A 19,545-nucleotide genomic window follows, 5' to 3' on the forward strand; every position below is an offset into this window, starting at 1 on the left:
TCGTTGCTTGATCAATAGTCATCATGGCTGCTGTCAGTGCTGCGGGTAGCTTGAATCTTGCATGGTCCATGAATCTCTACTGAGTATAGATTTTGCCTTCCCTCCACAGAGTGAGTTTGGTGGTCCTACACGGGATTTGTTTGCACTACTGTGCCCCAGGCTAAATACCCTGCCCTAAGCTTCCATGTTAGTAGACATATGCAAACATGCACATATGGACACACACCCACGCAAAATAATAGATTTCCCTCTAAGTCCATGTCTAAGTGCTGACATGCAATAGTGAAAAATCGATCAAAAGGGAGAACATTGTATGTAAATGTTGTCTCTTAGCCATGCATGAGATAGTTGTAAGCTAGCTTTAAAACAGTTGTGTGACTATGATAGATGGCAAACGGGATATTGACCATGGAAAAGCATTTGTTTTCAAATCATGACGAAAGCATATCCAATAAAAGCCCAAGCGTGTTGAAACCTTGTATTCGTGCATGTGCTTGAGATTAATACTTCTGGCATGAGGGGTGAGGTTCTGTGTTTTTATGTTTATGTCCCCTTACCCAGTTGGACCCATATAGTCCAACAGAGCGATAAATGTGAGTCAGACTGTAAAATGTTTGAATCGCAGCAGGAAAAGAGCAAATTGCCAGCACACTGTAAATAAGGTGCCACACACTGATTAAGACGTATCATTATTTTATAATGAGATATTTCCCCGCTTGCTCAGCCCTACGACGGCCTCTGTTTACTTGTTTTGCCAATGCAGACTTTGCATTTGGCAAGCACGTCACTTGCCTGCCATGATGGATGGATAGAAGTGAGGTGTTGCCATGGCAACAGACATGCCAGGGTCAGCTGATGGCTCCAAAGGGAGGACAGGTAAACTGTTGGGGGTCCATTCCTTTAAAAGGACTTTATTAAGGTCGAACAGTTTATCACCAAGTTGTCGCGTCTGCTTGCCCCGAGTGAACTGTGATCCTGCTTCAGTCTGAATGGCATGAACATCCTGATGGGTGGGAGAATTCTAGGGGATGTTGGGTAAAAGTACCCTCATGTAGGACCACGCAGCGTGTCAACATTGGTTGCTTGCTGGATTGACAACTCCAAATGAATTGACTTTGAAGGATGCTCGTTGTCGTAACTCTCTTATCCTGCTGTCTGTAGTGACAGCGCATTGATGCATAATGTAGCTATTGTTAAATCTTTGTGTATCTCTTCTCACTTGCTGTGCCATGTTCATGCCTAAACGTATATCTACATATTTGTTTCTTTCTGTGCAAAGGCCTTTTTACAATTTACTGCACATTTACATGACTTGTGTATCTTATGTGCAGTATGTAATTATGGTTTAACGGTGTCCAGTAATTTGCTCTCAGCCGTCGCAGCCCAAAGACGGCAAATAATAGTTCAGATGCTATTGTGTTGGCACACAGGAGCTGGACATGCAGAGCAGCAACACCAGTAACAGATATGCATCTTGAATTACTAATAAGCTCTCCAGTTTGATGAGATTTGTGTGTGTAGGTGCACATGCTTCCAAATATTGTCTTGGTCTGTTGTGATTGTCTGTGGAGCTGCACATAAGGGCGTGTGTGCTTAAGTGCGGGAGCATTTCCCTACTCAAAATGTGGGTGTCGTTTTGTCAGAACTCATTGCCAAATTCTGCTTGTGTGTGGGGGTTAGTAGGAGTGTGTCCGGAGGCTGAAGGTGAACAAGCTTATGTGTGCATGCAAATGGGTTTGACGCCGACTGTATATCTTCACTGGCAGGTGCAACAGTTGTGTTGTTTTAAGCTGTGTTTTTTTTTTTCCATCACACTTTTTTATGTGTTTGAAAACATAGAATAAACCGAGGGAGAGGACAGCAGCCTGGGGGCTAATTTATTCACTCCTCAGCCGAGTCACAGACACCCGTTACACCAGCCTCCGTCAATTGTGAAGTGCATGCCATGGCCTCATCCAACTACACATAGCCTCTCCTTAGTGAACTCTCAGCAGGCCCAGTGCTGTAGGCAAGAGCAGTATCAGTCATGATACAGCAACAAACACTCAATATTTACAATTTACAAGACAACAAGTTTATTTGTGTTGTTGTTTTGCATAAACAGTATTATAAAGTCACACTTGTGCTCATAAAAATGTAGTAGGACTGCATACAATATATAATGCACTAAAGAAAACTGATATATTAGGGGTTTACTTTATTGGTTTGTTTTCATTTGCCTATTTTAGAAAAATAACATGCCCTAAATTATTGCAAAATATAGTTTTATTATGACAAACTATATTAATGTGGCCTATCTACTTTGTTTGTGTTGCCAGTTCTTATCCCCTTTAGTAAGGGATTGTGTATTCACCTCTGTTTGTATACACTGTACACTGTAAAGAGTGTAGGGATGGGTACCTTTGACATTTTAATCGATACGGTACCAATTCCTAGTACCTGGGTATTGATATCGATACTCAACGGTACCAATTTTCGTGACTTGTGTGTGTGTTCAAATGTGTCTACAAATGTTAACTGTTTAAAAATAAAATGTCAATTTATTTGTATGTAACATTTAACACTGAGCTTACTTTTGTTGAATCCTACAAAGTGTTTGTAATGTAAGTATTGTATTTATTTCACACCATCTGTTTGATTATAAAGTGCATTACCAATTTTGGAGGCATTGACATCGCCATGTAATACTGCCACTAGGCCACCTACTCAGTGGCCTAGTGTTTAGAGTGTCCGCCCTGAGATCGGTAGGTTGTGAGTTCAAACCCCGGCCGAGTCATACCAAAGACTATAAAAATGGGACCCATTCCCTCCCTGCTTGGCACTCAGCATCAAGGAACATATCTTTGTGTTTGTGTGTTGTATGTAGACCCATTGCTTAGCAGAGTTCAGTGATGCAAATGCATGTCAAGTTGATCAACAGATTGTATTATTCTCCAGTGCAATAACAGTACTGAAATGGAGGCTAAAGGGCATTAAAGGGGACTTTAAAAAAAATAAAAAATAAATATATATATATATATATATATATTTATTTATTTTTTTTCATGAGGGTTTCCTCAATCATCAGGAGATTTGCAAATCTCCTGATGATTGAGGAAACCCTCATGAAACAGGCCTGTAGAGATGAAATAGTCTTGTGATTTTTTCCCACACATACATATACCTGTATATATATATATATATATTTTTATTTATTTATTTATTTTTTTTCATGAGGGTTTCCTCAATCATCAGGAGATTTGCAAATCTCCTGATGATTGAGGAAACCCTCATGAAACAGGCCTGTAGAGATGAAATAGTCTTGTGATTTTTTCCCACACATACATATACCTGTATATATATATATATATATATATATATATATATATATATATATATATATATATATATATATATATATATATATATATATATATATATATATATATATATATAACTAAATGGTTACTTTTCACAGTAACCCATTACTTTTCGGTGTAAGTAACCGAGTTAGTAACTGAGTTAGTAACTGAGTTACTTTTGAAATAAAGTAACTGGTAACTGTAACTAGTTACTGGCGTTCAGTAACTAACCCAACACTGATTGCAACATGCAATTATTGTAAAAGTTATTTGGACTCATACCAAAATGTCTTCAACAGAAAACTAAAGCTTGTGTTCAAACACTTGCAAAACTTCACAGCAGACGGTTGCAAGATGATAGCAGTTGTAATTGTGAGAAGTAATTTGACATTACAGTAGCTGGCTACACTGCGGGAGTAGGAGGATGTGTCTGCTCGTTGCCAGCGTATATAATGGATGGCAGCACTATAAGAGTGGGAGGAGGCTCACATCCTATTTCGGACAGCTTTAATGGATGAGAGTAGAGCGAAAAGTAAAAATTATGCATGACACACAGTTTGGCAGTGACTTGAAATCATTTCTGAAATAGGTTCAATGAAACAATGTCCAGTGTCCATGTTCATATTAAAAACATGTACGTGTGATGTTTATCGTTATGGGATGTGCTCTTACTTTGTGCACAAGCTTTGTAGCTGTTCAGTCACTGTTTCTAAAATATAACTAATGAGACAGTTTGATGTTGGCAAACAAGTGGTTATATCCACTGACTTCCTAGGCTCTGCTGCTCTTTATTCTGGTTCAGCAGGATGATACTGCACACTCAGAGGTGCCTATTTATCACATGCTCCTGCGAGCTTTGTTTCCCCAACATCCTTAGCTCCTAACACAACGTCCAACTCAGTGTGTTTTACCTCCTACCAGTCCTGATCCACAATTTGCCAGGGAAAGCTGCCTGCACTTATGGAGCATCTAGAGCTGCTTATTGAGTAATGAGGCTCTTTGTCAGCGTGGTGTCAGTACCAGGTGTTGTTAATTTGTGTGACGTGAATGTGCACATGTCAGTTTAGCAGGTTTGTGGAAAGTTGTGTGCGGCTTTTTTGTCGCCTTGCTCTCTGTTTCGACAGGTACCTCATCTTCTTCGAATTAAGTCAAGTCCAGATTTGTTTTGGTTTGAAGGAGCATCATAAGACGTGTGCATCACATGCCCACCTGTAACACATACACACACACACACACACACACACACACACACACACACACACACACACACACACACACACACACACACACACACACACACAGTTAAAGTACCAATGATTGTCACACACACACACTAGGTGTGGTGAACTTTGTCCTCTGCATTTGACCCATCCCCTTGTTCACCCCCTGGGAGGTGAGGGGAGCAGTGGGCAGCAGCGGTGGCTGCGACCGGGAATCATCTCAGCATCAATTCCAACCCTTGATTCTGAGTGCCAAGCAGGGAGGTAATGGGTCCCATTCTTATAGTTTTTGGTATGACTCGGCCGGGGTTTGAACTCACGACCTACCGATCTCAGGGTGGACACTCTAACTACTAAGCTACTAAGTAACACTTCTAATGTGAGCGTGTTACATCGTATGATTACCAAACTCCATTTATCAATCTATTTTCTCTTGTATTTATCCTTAGGTCTTACAGTAAGAAGGGAATTCATATGGCCCCATTCTTCATGGTTTACCTGACACATGAAACGTGACAAATTTGAGGGCTACACTATCCACTTTAGCCACCAAATGACAGTAGTGTTTTGAATATCTTACTGTGTTTTGTGGCAATTCCAACTTTGACCACAGCGTCAGCGTAGTGGTTAGAGTGTCCGCCCCGAGATCGGTAGGTTATGAGTTCAAACCCCGGCCGAGTCATACCAAAGACTATAAAAATGGGACCCCTTACCTCCCTGCTTGGCACTCAGTGTCAAGGGTTGGAATTGGGGGTTAAATCAGGTGGAATATATATATATTTTTTTTTATTTAATTTTTTTTCATAAAGAAATACAATCATGTGTGCTTACGGACTGTATCCCTGCAGACTGTATTGATCTATATTGATATATAATGTATATATTGTGTTTTTTATGTTGATTTAATTTTAAAAAAAATAAAAAAATAAAATAAAACAAATATTTTTATTTTTTTATTTCTTGCGGACCGGTACCGTGGTTGGGTACCACTGTGTTAGAGTGTCCGTCCTGAGATCGGTAGGTTGTAGGTTGTGAGTTCAAACCCCGGCCAAGTCATACCAAAGACTATAAAAATGGGACCCATTACCTCCCTGCTTGGCACTCAGCATCAAGGGTTGGAATTGGGGGTTAAATCACCAAAAATGATTCATGGGTGCGGCCACCGCTGCTGCTCACTGCTCCCCTCACCTCCCAGGGGGTGAACAAGGGTGATGGGTCAAATGCAGAGAATAATTTCGCCACACCTAGTGTGTGTGTGACAATCATTGGTACTTGAACTTTAATGGTTCAGATGCTAGAGTAGTTCTTCGGCAAGATACTGTACTTCACCCACCTTGCTCCCTGTGCCACCTACACTGGTGTATGAATGTTTGGTGGTGCGCAAATTGGCAGCCACACTTCTGTCAGTATACCCCAAGGCAGCTGTGGCTACAAATGTAGCTCACCACCATCAGTGTGTGAATGTGGAGTGAATGAATAGTGGATTCTCAGTTCTCTGTGAAGCAATTTGTGTCTCCGGAAAATAGCTGTATAAAGCTAATATATTGTGATTATTATTAGTTGGGACGCTCTTTTTATTTTGGTCCTGTCCAGCTTCTCAGGCAAATCATATAGTTGATGTAGATGCCCATATCGGCTGTACAAATTTACTTTACAAAAGAGAAGTGTGGGATACTTCTCTTGTTGCCTTATTTGTATTTCACTTTATTAAATGGATTTACATTATCATTTGGTGCAGCCGGGTCGGAGCAGGAGGGGATAGAAAAGGAAGACAGAGGGGGAAATTGTGGGGACAAGAGGGGGATAAGACAGAGAGACAAAAACAACAACAGCAAACACAACAACAACAACAACAGAACAACATCAGTAACTACGATATGTACAAATATGATAGACAATGTGATAGCAAAGAAGCAGCTAGTGAAATAAATAATAACAGAAATGATAATGAACATTATTACACTACAAATGGAGCAATACAAATACCAAAAGACATAGCGCTATTGATAATGAATAATAACAATAATTTACCTCTGTTATCAACAATACAGTTGTTCAAATGCAAACGATACATATATGTAATGATAACTAGAGATACAAAAGAGAGCAGATAAATGGAGGGGAAGAAAGAGAAGACAGCTAGAGTAACCTTGTAGATTGTTATAGTAACAATAGGTTAAGCTTTGTCAGTGTGCCATGTGTTACCCAGTTTCCCCTAGAGTAACAACGTTAATATATGTTTGATGGATGCTCTTAAGTTGAAGTACCGTTGTATACTACTGGCATTTGTGTTAATTGATTTTAAATCCCGTTTTGGCCAGTACATTGTTAGTCATTCGGTTTTGATTTTGCAGTTACCATAAACAAAACTTTAAACATAAACTGTGACTGTATTCCCACGTTGTCACTTTTATTACAGCAGGCCAAGTTTCACATGTTTGGTCTGACTTAGGAGTAATCCCCTCTCCTTTCAAAATAGTGTATCCCTGGCTGCCTCTTGGGTGGTATCGGTTGGGTAAAAGGGAACGTTGTAGATTCCTGTTTCCGCCATTAACAATATCGTGCAGGCTAGCCATCCCTTCAGGTCACCTGGGAGCCAGGGCAGAGGGTCTGCGTGAGAAAAATGGAGCGTGTCAGTGTTTGGAAAGAGGATAACAGCTCTTGTTCGTGTTTCTGGTTGCATTTGCCTCTGTTGCCGGCTTGTGAAAAATGTCTCCTGGCCCTTCTGCCAAATGCAGCGAGGTATTATCAGCCCTGCCTAGCTCCCTCCACTGTAACGAGCCCCTGGGCGCAGTATTATCTGTTTACGATAAGGATATTAATAACACTGTAGTTTAGTTATGTGCTTTGGGTGCCTTGCGGGGTGACGGAGGGGGGCAGCGTAAGGAGGGCCTTAATCATTCTGTCCGGGGCTTTCTCCTAGCAGGGAAAGATATGAGTGGATTGCACGGAAGGAACAAGTCATATGGTGGGGCAATGTGGAGCTGTTCACTAGTTAACCCCATCCAGTTTCTTCCTCCAGGTCACAGAGAACAATAGTTTGACCATCTGCCTCCACGTCCGTATGGGAGTTAACTGAGGAGACGAACGCTCAGGGTTCAAAGATCACAGCTGCCATGATCAGCAGTGGGGTTAACCTATTGCTCGTTAAAACCTTTTCTCTGCCTGTCTTTCTGACTTTTTTTCCTGTCTCACCTTCTTTCAGTGTCTGTATGGCTGCTACGTCCACTCATCCATCATCCCCACCTTCCACCGTAGGTGCTATTGGCTGCTCCAGGTAAGAGCTCCTCTTTCGCTTTCCCTTTCCCACTTGTGGTAAACATATCCTATCTTTGAACCCGAGTAAGTTGCATAGTATCAGTTTCCATTTAGGTGTAGGGTTTTTCTTTGTCAGCTGGCAGGCCCACATCAGCCTATTACTTCCCTTCTTCACCTCACTCCCCAGCCTCCATTCACTTATCTACCCAGTTATTCACTTCCCTGATGGCATTGCACATACACACCGACCAGCGCGGGACGGTATCTCAGTCTGCTAAAAGCTCTGCCATCCCCCTTGTCAAACAGCTGCAGTAAAATATGATGTAATAGGCTTCCTGCATATAGTCGAGTGTGCTTACAAAGGGTCATCAAATCTACTGGCTTAGTGGTCCATCTCATCACTCTCGTTAGCCAGGCTATCTGTCTGCTATCGGCACTACCACATACTGTACTTGGATATCTCTTAGCACTTCAGTGTTTTGCTTACATTATTTGGATGAATGGTTTGTTACGTTGTCTCTAGCATTATTCCTCAAGATAAAGTGTGAGTCTCATCATCAACACTGCTTCTGCGTGCAACAAACCCAGAAAAGGTGTAAAGGTGCGAGTCAGCCTGCGACAACACTCTTTGGGAAAATGCACGTACATCTTTTTGTGGCATAGAACACATGGCATAGAGGGAAACATACCTATGTCATCCCCATGTTTACAAATTCTGAGACATTCCCACAAATTTAGTTAAAGCGACACTTGAATTAATGAGGAACATGAAAAACTGACGTAACATGTAGAGGAAACTGCTTCTCATAAAGTAAACATTAAAAGACACTAAAGTGCACTTATTGTTTTACATTTATTACACACAATATTCACATTGTCACTTTAGGACACTCAACTGTAAGTTGTTTTTATTATTTTCTTGAATAAGTGGATGTTCCGGCTCTATTCTTTGCACTTACAAATACGTGTTTGTAGTAATAAATATGATTAGAACATTTGAGCATTATGTTTGTGTTCGATTACAATACGTGTGTTTATCCTTAACATTTCTGCCACTTCATTTTACACACTATAATATTTTTACCAAGTCATTTTTTGGAGATACACCACAATTCCACCGTACCGTGGCCTTAACAATGTGATATTACCGTGAGATTTTGATACCGTTACATGCTTGATAATATATATATATATATATATATATATATATATATATATATATATATATATATATATATATATATATATATATATATATATATATATATATATATATATATATATATATATATATATATGTTAGGTCAGGAAAAAACACAGAGGCTATATCATCCCTACAAGCCTGTTTCGCAGGTTTTCCCTGATTGTATTCTACGAGCAGGGAAACCTGCAAAAAGAGGCTTGTCGGGATGATATAGCCTCTGTGTTTTTTCCTTATAGCCTCTGTGTTTTTTCCTGACCTAACGTATATTCCGCTCTACCCCTGTATTGAGCACTGTGTAACGGATAAACCACAGAAACCTCAACTATATATATATATATATATATATATATATCCGAATAAATAACATTTCCTTTAATCATCCCCTTAAGACAATATGCTGACACGCACATGGGTGGAAGATTTGCTCTCCATCACCTGTTGTTGCACCAATTGCCTCCTTTCTCACAGCCATTTGTGTGCAACAGTGCCAGTTTGCAAAATACTTTCTAGACGTGCTAGATATAGACGCAGAACAGCGGCAGTAGACAGTTTGAGTCTTGATAAATCACATTGCGAGATCTAAATGACTGTATTTGCGTCTATCTTCTCCTCCCATTAATGTGGGCATTCTGATAATCAGCATATGTTCTGCATTTACATGAGGATAAACACGCTAAATGGAATTGCGCTCTCCATTTTGCTCATTTAAAAGACACAATACCCTGCGTATGAGCTTAGTAGATCAGCTCTGCATGCGCTATCAAGTTTGCATGTGCTTTAAAATACGCTATCCTCGAGTCGCTCAGGCCCTTAGTGTCCTGTGGCTGCCTGCAGCAGAAACAATTAAAGATCCCTTTTGTTTCAGTCCACACACAGAGGCTGCCAGACATACAACACCAATGTATCTGTCAAGCCCTCGCTCTGTTGCTTTTTCCGCCCTTCTCCACTCTCTGGACCCTGCCTCCTCCACTCCCCGTGTACCATTTGCTGTGTCCATATGTGATTTGCAGGCAGTAGTCTGTCAACAGGCGGCAAGCAAGGATACTAGAGCTCCCAAAGCGGTGAGAAGGAAAGGTCACGAGTGAGTGAAAAATGCAAATATCCAACCATTCAGCGACCACAGTCACAGAGAGGCATGGATGAAAATATATTCCATTAACACAGCACAGTCGGGGAGGGAGCACAGAGGACAGAGGGGAATGCGTGTGGATGACAGTGATATGGACACAACTTTTAAAAGTTTAAAAATAACTCAGAAGGGAGCATTGATGTAAAGCAATAAAAACAGTGGAGTACTGAGTAAATATTAATAGAACAGTGTGTACATGGGAGTGTTTGTCGACAACAAGGGTAACCGGTGACCTAAACAGTGACGTTAGTACAAGGTATTTCAGGCAGCGAAGTCTTGGATTCTTGCCTCTTTATCCACTCTTTATTGAGTGGGCTGGGTAAAGACTATGTAATGAGCCCAGAGACAAAGTGCAGAGCTGCAAGGGTGGTCTTCTCTCACTTCATGCTTTCTATTGTGTTATTTTCACCTCTGAATGAGTTCAATTCCACCACACAGCTCCTACCTCCCCTCAGCAATGGACATTTTAGACTAAAATATCTGTATCAGCACCCCAGACAACTCAAAAACCAAGAATGTATATTTAGAACAAAGCTCGATGTTGTTATGTGGTATCCTTGTAAAAACTAACACACCTCAGGGTTAAGCATTCAAACTAATAACATGTTACTTCCAGGCAGTGATGTCCTTTCTTCCTCACTAGTCATGAATACATTTTTTTTTTGTTTGTTTGTTTTTTTTCAATCAATCAAACGTTATTTACATAGCATTTTGTATGCACAGGCAAGTTGAAACACAAAGGTCCCTATTCTACGGAAGGATCGGGTGTATTAAAACACATGCAAACTTGATAGCGTATGCTAAGATGATCTATTAAAATTGTGCGCAGAAGATTGCTTCTCTTAGGTGAAAATAGAGGGTGCACTCCATTTAGCGTGTCTGTATTCATGAATATTCAAAATATATGATGATCTGATGATCACGGCCAGAATATTGAGAGGAAAAAAATTCAAATCTAATGATTTAGCACATTAAGTGTGATTTATCAAGACGAAAATTGAACCCTGCATTTTACAACGTCTAGGAAGAATGTGCAAACTTGCAGTTGCACAGAAATAGCTGTCTTTGTCAACATATATGGACCAGCAAAAATATTAGACATATAATTGATGCGTTTTGGTGGCTAGTGGCGGTTTTTTATTTATGTTCGTTTGTTCATATACACTGTATATATAAAAAAACTAACTAATTGCATTATGTATGTACTTGCGTCCGGAAGATTCCACAAAAGTGGGTTCCATTGTAGATGCACTGCAGGACTGAAAAAGTAATATTTGTCTGATGCATGTTTCAAAACATAGCAAAACGCCACAGGTAGGAACATGATAACATGAATGTGCAGTAAAAGAGTGTCTCTATGTGTGTTGTACACGCGAAACCCTCTTTTAAATAAGGCTGTCTGCATCAGTTGAACACACAGTCTTAGTAGATCACACAACACACCCACTAATAGTACACGCAATTTTATGGTTTGCACTTACTGTTTAGTGCATGGAGTTGGGATCTTTGTAGATCATGTCCTAAGTGCCTTACTCGAGAAATTAAAAACAAGAAATCACACACCCACATGCACGCACACACACACAGCACTATCGATAATAACAAAACATGGCATTGCATTGTGAGGCTTGAAGACAAACGGCACCTTGAGGCGTCCACACTGGAGAATAACTAAAATTAACGTAATCTAGAAAATAATGTTTTCAAATATATTTACAACTAAAATATAATTGAATACATTCGTAAAAACATAAAATAGTGAGAATAATAGCAGTAATGTTAATACGTTTTTTACCATCTTAACAGAGATTTACAATATGCTGGACTCACATGTAGCTAAACAAGGCATGCATATGAGTTGTCAAAATTGTGTTGTCTCATGATTTCATCCAAGTATTAACAGATGTATTAAATGAAATAACTGTTTTAATCAACTGTCTATTCATTGTGGCTAGGCACGTGGTCTGGTGCAGTTATAACAAAAACCATTACCACAGTTGAAAATTGCTCTAATGTGGACCAAAGTGTGTGCTCCTCCATAAATAGGAAACCATTGCACTTTTGTGAGACCCTCTGATATGTGAGGTCATAAATGGCAGATGGACAGTATTAAACCACTTTATTTTTTTCGTAAGTAAGGCAATATCTTCATATGATTCACAAATTTGGGTTTTTCAAATAGTCTTCAAGATTCATTCAAGATACTGCAATGTAAGGTAAGAAGTACAAGCCGGCGAGGACTAGTACTTGCTGTGATAAAGGCATACCTGTGATGACACTCCTGCAAGCACCCTTTGACACAAGAATCCCTGCCAGTGACACTGATTGATTCCTTCGCCTCATGTCCCCCTCTTTTGTTTAGAGCTAATCGAATGTAATTCCATGCTTGCACCTTTCCATCAAATCAGACAGTGGTGTTTGCGCTAGCTGGCAGGGGCACAGAGGTGCGGATAATTACGATATTAATACGGTGGGGGTCTGAGGGGAAACTTCATTTGTCCTGCTGCCTGCCTCCAATGCAGAGAGGGGTCAATAGCTTCTCCTGCCTTCCCCACTTTAGAGAGAAGAGAGGGATGAGATAATGAAATGACTTCCAAGGCAGGAGGCAACACTGACGACCTTGTTTCTTCCTGGCTATCTCTTCCTCCCGCGTACCATTCTCAGCTTGGGCCACCGTGCTCCCGTCTCTCATGAATATATTATTAATATCAGTATTCACTGCAGTTTTCTTATGACATTATTCCCCGTGACTATAATGACTTTGGAACCACTTGAACCAGTGTTATGTCAAAAAATTAGTCATCAACGTTGTCCGGTCATTATTCCAGCACTATTAGACGGTATTCAGTCATTTTAATGTATGTATTAACTCAAAGGTTACTTACCTTAATTTGAAAAGGCAGCGTGATAACTGATGGAGCTTCCCTGTGGTACTATTCATAGTATGCTGCAGTTCTTTTCTTCTCGCCTTCTGTCATGATTTTCTTGATGATTGCTTCACCTGGCCATTCAACATCATGCACTCATCTTGGTATATACCTCAGCACCAATCAAAATGTATGCCTTTTTCACTCTGTCTTGAGGAATAAATGAATGGGAAAGAATGTGTTGCGGGTTGATTGGCAACACTAAATTGGCCCTAGTGTGTGAATGTGAGTGTGAATGTTGTCTGTCTATCTGTGTTGGCCCTGTGATGAGGTGGCGATTTGTCCAGGGTGTACCCCGCCTACCGCCCGAATGCAGCTGAGATAGGCTCCAGCACCCCCGCGACCCCAAACGGGACAAGCGGTAGAAAATGGATGGATGGAGGTTGTGTTGTGAGGTTTATGTTCAAGGAGGCTATGACAGCTCTGCTGCCATTGAAGACAGGCTTGCAGACATAAGACAGGCAGATATATTCTTTATTTCAATGGGAATTCTGTATTCCTTCAGCTCAGTTTAACTGCCGCTGCGCTGAGCATTGGAAGCCAGGTGCCGGACTGACTCAGAAGATGTGTGATGACAAAGCAAGGCTGTCAGCTCCAGGTTATTCACATCAGATACGTCCAAACTATGCACGGCTATAATGAATATTTCACAGAGATAAATCATGGATGAGCACCGGGACCCGTTGAGTTGATTTCACTGAGAGGTTTGAGAGGTAGGAAAACCTGGCAAGGTGTTGACTGGCTGTCTGCAACCTCAGGGCAAACGAGCACTAGAAGTATAATTGCCTTTAGCGATGCAGGCTGTTGTTTGTATCAGATGGAAATGCACTTCAACAGAGAATGCGATCAGATCTACCCGATATCCATTTGACGATAGCGCCTGACAGTGTTGTTCAGTCAGGGATTGGCAAGGGAATGACAGCACTACTGTGTTACAGTATAGAATATCAATGTACAAAAGTATTGGGACCCCTTCAGGAACTTAAAATGGAGAAGAGGTCTGCGGGATTGTTTTTCTATTCATCTGTAAGACAATTTGTGATGACAAAGAAGGTGAAAGGGAGGACTAGTGAAGTTATTGTATGCTAAATAAAAACAAGGTGCATGGGGGCATGATTTGGTGAGTTTAGGTGAAATTCTCCAAACTGTTTCCACGAATTTAAAAGCATAGAATTGTCCAAAATGTCATGGCAGGATGTAGAATTAAGACTGATTAAGACTTTAATAGATATAACACATTCTCCTGCTTGATTAATAAGTTCATCAAGAGGTGTGTGGTGTGTGCGTCGACCGAATGTAATCCTCATCCTGCACTAAGTATGGATGCTTTTGGCAGTTAGTTGCTGCCTTTACATTCTCCTACTCTGGTGAAATGAGAACGTCAGCGTCATGAGAATGTTAGAACATTCATCATGTCCCTTGTTTCTCCCATCTATTGCAGTGAGTTGTATGCCGTCACAGAAACACTTTGCATCTGATATTGACCCTCTCTATTCCTCATTTATAGTCAAACGTGTACCTCGACCTGATGTGGCTTTTCTTACGGTGCTAAACACTCGGCCCAAAGCAGCAACACTGAGGCTACTGACCGCCAAACAAATTCAAGGTTACTCTGCTGCCTAATTAATGGCCCCCAGTGGAGTTCTCTCTCCTAAAACAATGAATTAGAGAGAGAAGTTGAGCTAAACCCCTGAGTCACACAGATCCTGGTCTTCTCCTGACAGACTGATCTGTTCTTCAGCGCCTGCGACCTTTTCTCCATTTTCGTCAGCCAGCCCACCAGCACGGCCAATTATCACAAATCCCCTGCCACATTTGTCTTGCCATTTTCGCTTTGCGGCCAGAGAGGCGTGCATGGCCCTGGACTTCCCTTCTCAAACCACAGCGTAGATGGAGAAACTGAGGCCCACAACAGGTATTTGGTTCTTAAATAATTCAGTTATCCAGAAAGGTTACGGCTCGACCAGCAAGGCGACTTGACATTCATCTTGCTCTGCAATCATGCAGCCCATTTTCAGAGGAAGCGGACATTGACTTGTTTACATTTTTACCTTCCAAGACTCTTATTGACACCAATATTTTATATGTTAGTCTACTACTCCTGCTGTTATTTCAGTGGGGAACCCAGAAAAGCAAATAGTTCATCCCGCTGATACTGCAGACTCTCGTTGTGTAAACGTCCCCACAAAGCGACACACTTGCGCTCAGTACATGCTGGAACAATAAACACTGATCAGAATTATTTCTACCACCTGGTGTGTAATCAGTCTGGCGAAAACATTTAATTCAACAAAGTGTTCTTTCATTTTGCGAGTCTTACTACAAGAAAAAAACAAGCTTTGTTTGAGAAAATGTTTATGTACTGCACGTTCTTTGTGAAAGCCTGGTTCGGAGTGGGTTACATGACATCTCTCGCTTCACTATATCGGTTCGAAAGATGAAGAAGGCCATCTATAAAACAACACAGGATTCATGGAAATACTAACAATTATGACTATCAATGTGAGCCCCGAGTCATGACTGACTGTATGTTTTTAATATACGCTTTACGCAGGTGGATATGCGGCTAATCAGTGCACATGCCAACACAGCAGTACCAACTATGTTAACCCAAATTAATTCATCCAAGTCTTTCGAATGTATCTTTTAATTAAGACACACAAAATGTCCTCTTACAAGTGTTGGGTTTTTCATTCTAATACAGGACAATGATCTGATTATGTTTTTATGCTCCTTTGCAGCTATTAATGTGATGATTAGACACTTTACTCATTCATCTTTCTTCCTTTCCATCTTTTAGTTTTGGTAGAATGTACAGAAATTGCAATGTTTGTAATATCTGATGATGCAACAAGGCAGTTACAAAATAATGATTTCATTGCCAAACCCTATTAGAATAAATTACGCAATAATTGAATATGTGGGTACCATTATTCCTTAACATCTGATTTTGTTATCAAAAAACTATCATTAAATGCATGGGCGATAATGTAATAATACAACAAGGTGAAAAAGTATTTATGAGGTAACCTTATAAGTAAACTACCCTCTGAGGAGATAACGCAGGCTTTCCCCATGTTTGAAACCCCTTCTTAGATGTGCTATATCACAACATGAGTAAAATAGAATGTATAAGCGGTGCTGAAACAAAATTGATTTCCATCCAAATATTGATTCTTATTTATTACAATTCGAAATCAGTTCATCATTTTAAATAATCTATACTAAAAAAAAATGCTTTAAAGACTTTGTTGTCATATTAGGTTTTTTTCCAACTGCTTACAGTACAGTACAATGCTTGTGTAACCTGTTTTGAAAATATTGTATTTTAGTTTTATTACCAAATAATATATTGTGATAATGGGTTTGATTCGAGAATCGCTTCTAGATTCAAAAATTGTGATAAAATCAAACAATACTTATAATTAATAGTTATTTTACATTTTGACAATGAAATCACAATAAATTGTCCCCCACATTCACACTGTGTGGTGGATATATAGGGCATACACCACTGAAGAGCATTGTATCAAATTGTGCTCCTGCTATCACTGTTTGTGACTTAGTTGATGCATTTTTATAAATCACGTCATGTCTTTTCCCTCATCTAATCAAAGTCTGTGTGCAAAGTGTGACCGGCGCAGCCTGTTTGTGTTCATTTCCTGCCCGTGCGTGTTCCAAAGCGAAGGAGATCAGTGCCTCCAAACTTGATGTGTGTGCTGCTCTGTGCCAATCTCTGTGGCACCTCTCATGTCAAGCCACAGATTGCCCGTGTCACCGTGTAGGCTCCGGCGTGATGACAGAAGCATGCAAGCATCACCCTGCTTCCCAGAGAACACTGGTCACAGCTAATGACCAGAACTGTCCGATTTGTCCCGCCCTGATTACTCCTCTGAGCTCCAATTAGCTGTGGATGAGGGATGACAGAGTGGCACGATCACATGGATGTGTCATGGAGGGAAAGATAAGACGGGGGTAAGAGAGAGCGGGTAAGAGAGCAAAAAGAGGGGTAGAGTGGAGATGAGTCAGGATGGAAGTTGCCACTCATTCACTCTGGATTGAGTCTGATATCGATCTCAATTTGCCTTTAACCGCCAAGCTCTCCTCAACATACAAACCATCAGCTCTGATTGCAATTTCTATAATTGGCAATTTTCATTGTTTCCATCTGAGGGTGTTATCTGGTCTTGTTCCTCTGCGGGGAAAGGATAAAGGTTTTAAGTTATGTTTGCGCAAAAGATATAAGATACAGAATTGGGCCAAGATGTTAAAGTCAATTTGCTACTGGAAGTGGATAGTGAAGTGACTCAGGGGTATTTAATTAAGAATAAAAACAATGTCATTTTTCCCCCCGATTTGTCAGTAACAATGTCGTCACAATGTTCTATTCAGTCATATATCCTTTAATTTATTTTCCATTGCTGTTTTGGTCCCCCCCCCCCCCCAACACATCCCGCCTTTCTATCCGCACCTCCATCTCTCCTCAGGACTTCAGAGTTATCCTCAGTTTTTCCATCTTTCTTGCTCAGCGGGGGGCAGTGGAAAAGTAACTACAAGGGCACATAAAGCCTTCTGTGCCAAACTTGACATCTTTAGTCTTTTTTTCATCTGTATAGAAGTCATATTCAACACATACTGCCTTCAGTTTGTTGGCTTTGCGCTTGTCTTTTCAAAACCTACCCAAGATGACACAGAGATGGGAATTGAGGAGAGAGAGAAGAGTCCAATGTGCAATGCCAGGAGGGAAGCAAAGAAAATGTGGGCGTGGCTTGGAGGATGGACAGAGGAAGATGAAATCATTGGGTGAAGATGAGAGGAAGCAAATGAGTGGTGCAAATCACTAGATGTTAATGTGCATCACTGCAGCCAAGAGGATGCTTGGATCCGATCAGAGCTGTGAAGTGCATTGGTAGCATCACGCTTGTCTTGACATTATTTACTGCCACTCACAATAAATACGGTACTGCACAAGTGTCAAACTCAAGGCCCGGGGACCAGATCTGGCCCGCCACATCATTTTATGTGTCCCAAGAAAGCCTTGAAATAATATGCGTCAATAAAACCACTTTACATTTTCACACAAAATGTATGTGTTCTTTACATAAACAAAATACATGTACTTCATGCAGTTGCATTATTTTAAACTTTAATATTACCCAATATTGCAAAAATTAACATACACTATATTGCCAAAAGTATTTGGCCACCCATCCAAATGATGAGAATCAGGTGTCCTAATCACTTGGCCCGGTGCATAAAATCAAGCACTTAGGCATGGAGACTGTTTCTACAAACATTTGTGAAAGAATGGGCCGCTCTCAGTGATTTCCAGCGTGGAACTGTCATAGTGCTGCCTGTGCAACAAATCCAGTCGTGAAATTTCCTCGCTCCTAAATATTCCAAAGTCATCTTTATTATAAGAAAAGTGAATAGTTTGGGAACAACAGCAAGTCAGCCACCAAGTGGTAGGCCATGTAAACTGACAGAGAGGGGTCAGCGGATGCTGAAGCGCATAGTGCAAAGACTTTCTGCACAGTCAGTTGCTACCTGTGACCTTTCAATTAGCCCACGTACAGTATGCAGGGAGCTTCAAGGAATGGGTCTCCATGGCGGAGCAGCTGCATCTTAGCCATAAATCACCAAGTCCAATGCAAAGTGTGGGATGCAGTGGTGTAAAGCAGTGGTCCCCAACCACCGGGCCGTGGACCGATTGGTACCGGGCCGCACAAGAAATAAAAAATAAAAAAATAAAATTATTTTTTTATTTTTTTATTAAATCAACATAAAAAACACAATATATACATTATATATCAATATAGATCAATACAGTCTGCAGGGATACAGTCCGTAAGCACACATGATGGTATTTGTTTATGAAAAAAAAAAAGAAGAAGAAATACCACAACCCTCCTCTCCAGTGCACCCTCCCACCTTGTCCATGCTCCCTGCTGCTGCATACCCACCATCCTGCTGGTGTGTTCCTCCTCAACCTCTGCACGCAACTCCTTCAGGACTAGCTGGCGTTTGTCTTTACCATGTGCCTTCTCACAGTGAGGTTGGGGGAAGGCTCCCAGCCCATCACGGCCTGTTACCACTGTGCCCACCAGGGCCCTATGTCTCAGTCGAGACTCGGCTACCTCCAGGCTTTCCTGAGCCCTCCACTTCCTGCCAGTTCGCACCACGATGCCACGATTTCGGACTGCATTATGCCCAGTGTGTAATTTGGTGGAGGAGGAATTATGGTGTGGGGTTGTTTTTCAGGAGTTGGGCTTGGCCCCTTAATTCCAGTGAAAGGAACTTTGAATGCTCCAGGATACCAAAACATTTTGGACAATTCCATGGGATGGCACTTCAAGTTCATATGTGAGTAAAGGCAGGTGGCCAAATACTTTTGGCAATATAGTGTATTATCATACAGCCTAACATGTTTTGTTTGTTAAAATAATACTTAAATAAGTACTTAAAT

The sequence above is a fragment of the Entelurus aequoreus genome, linkage group LG07 (genome assembly GCF_033978785.1).
Source record: "Entelurus aequoreus isolate RoL-2023_Sb linkage group LG07, RoL_Eaeq_v1.1, whole genome shotgun sequence".
NCBI lineage: Eukaryota > Metazoa > Chordata > Actinopteri > Syngnathiformes > Syngnathidae > Entelurus > Entelurus aequoreus.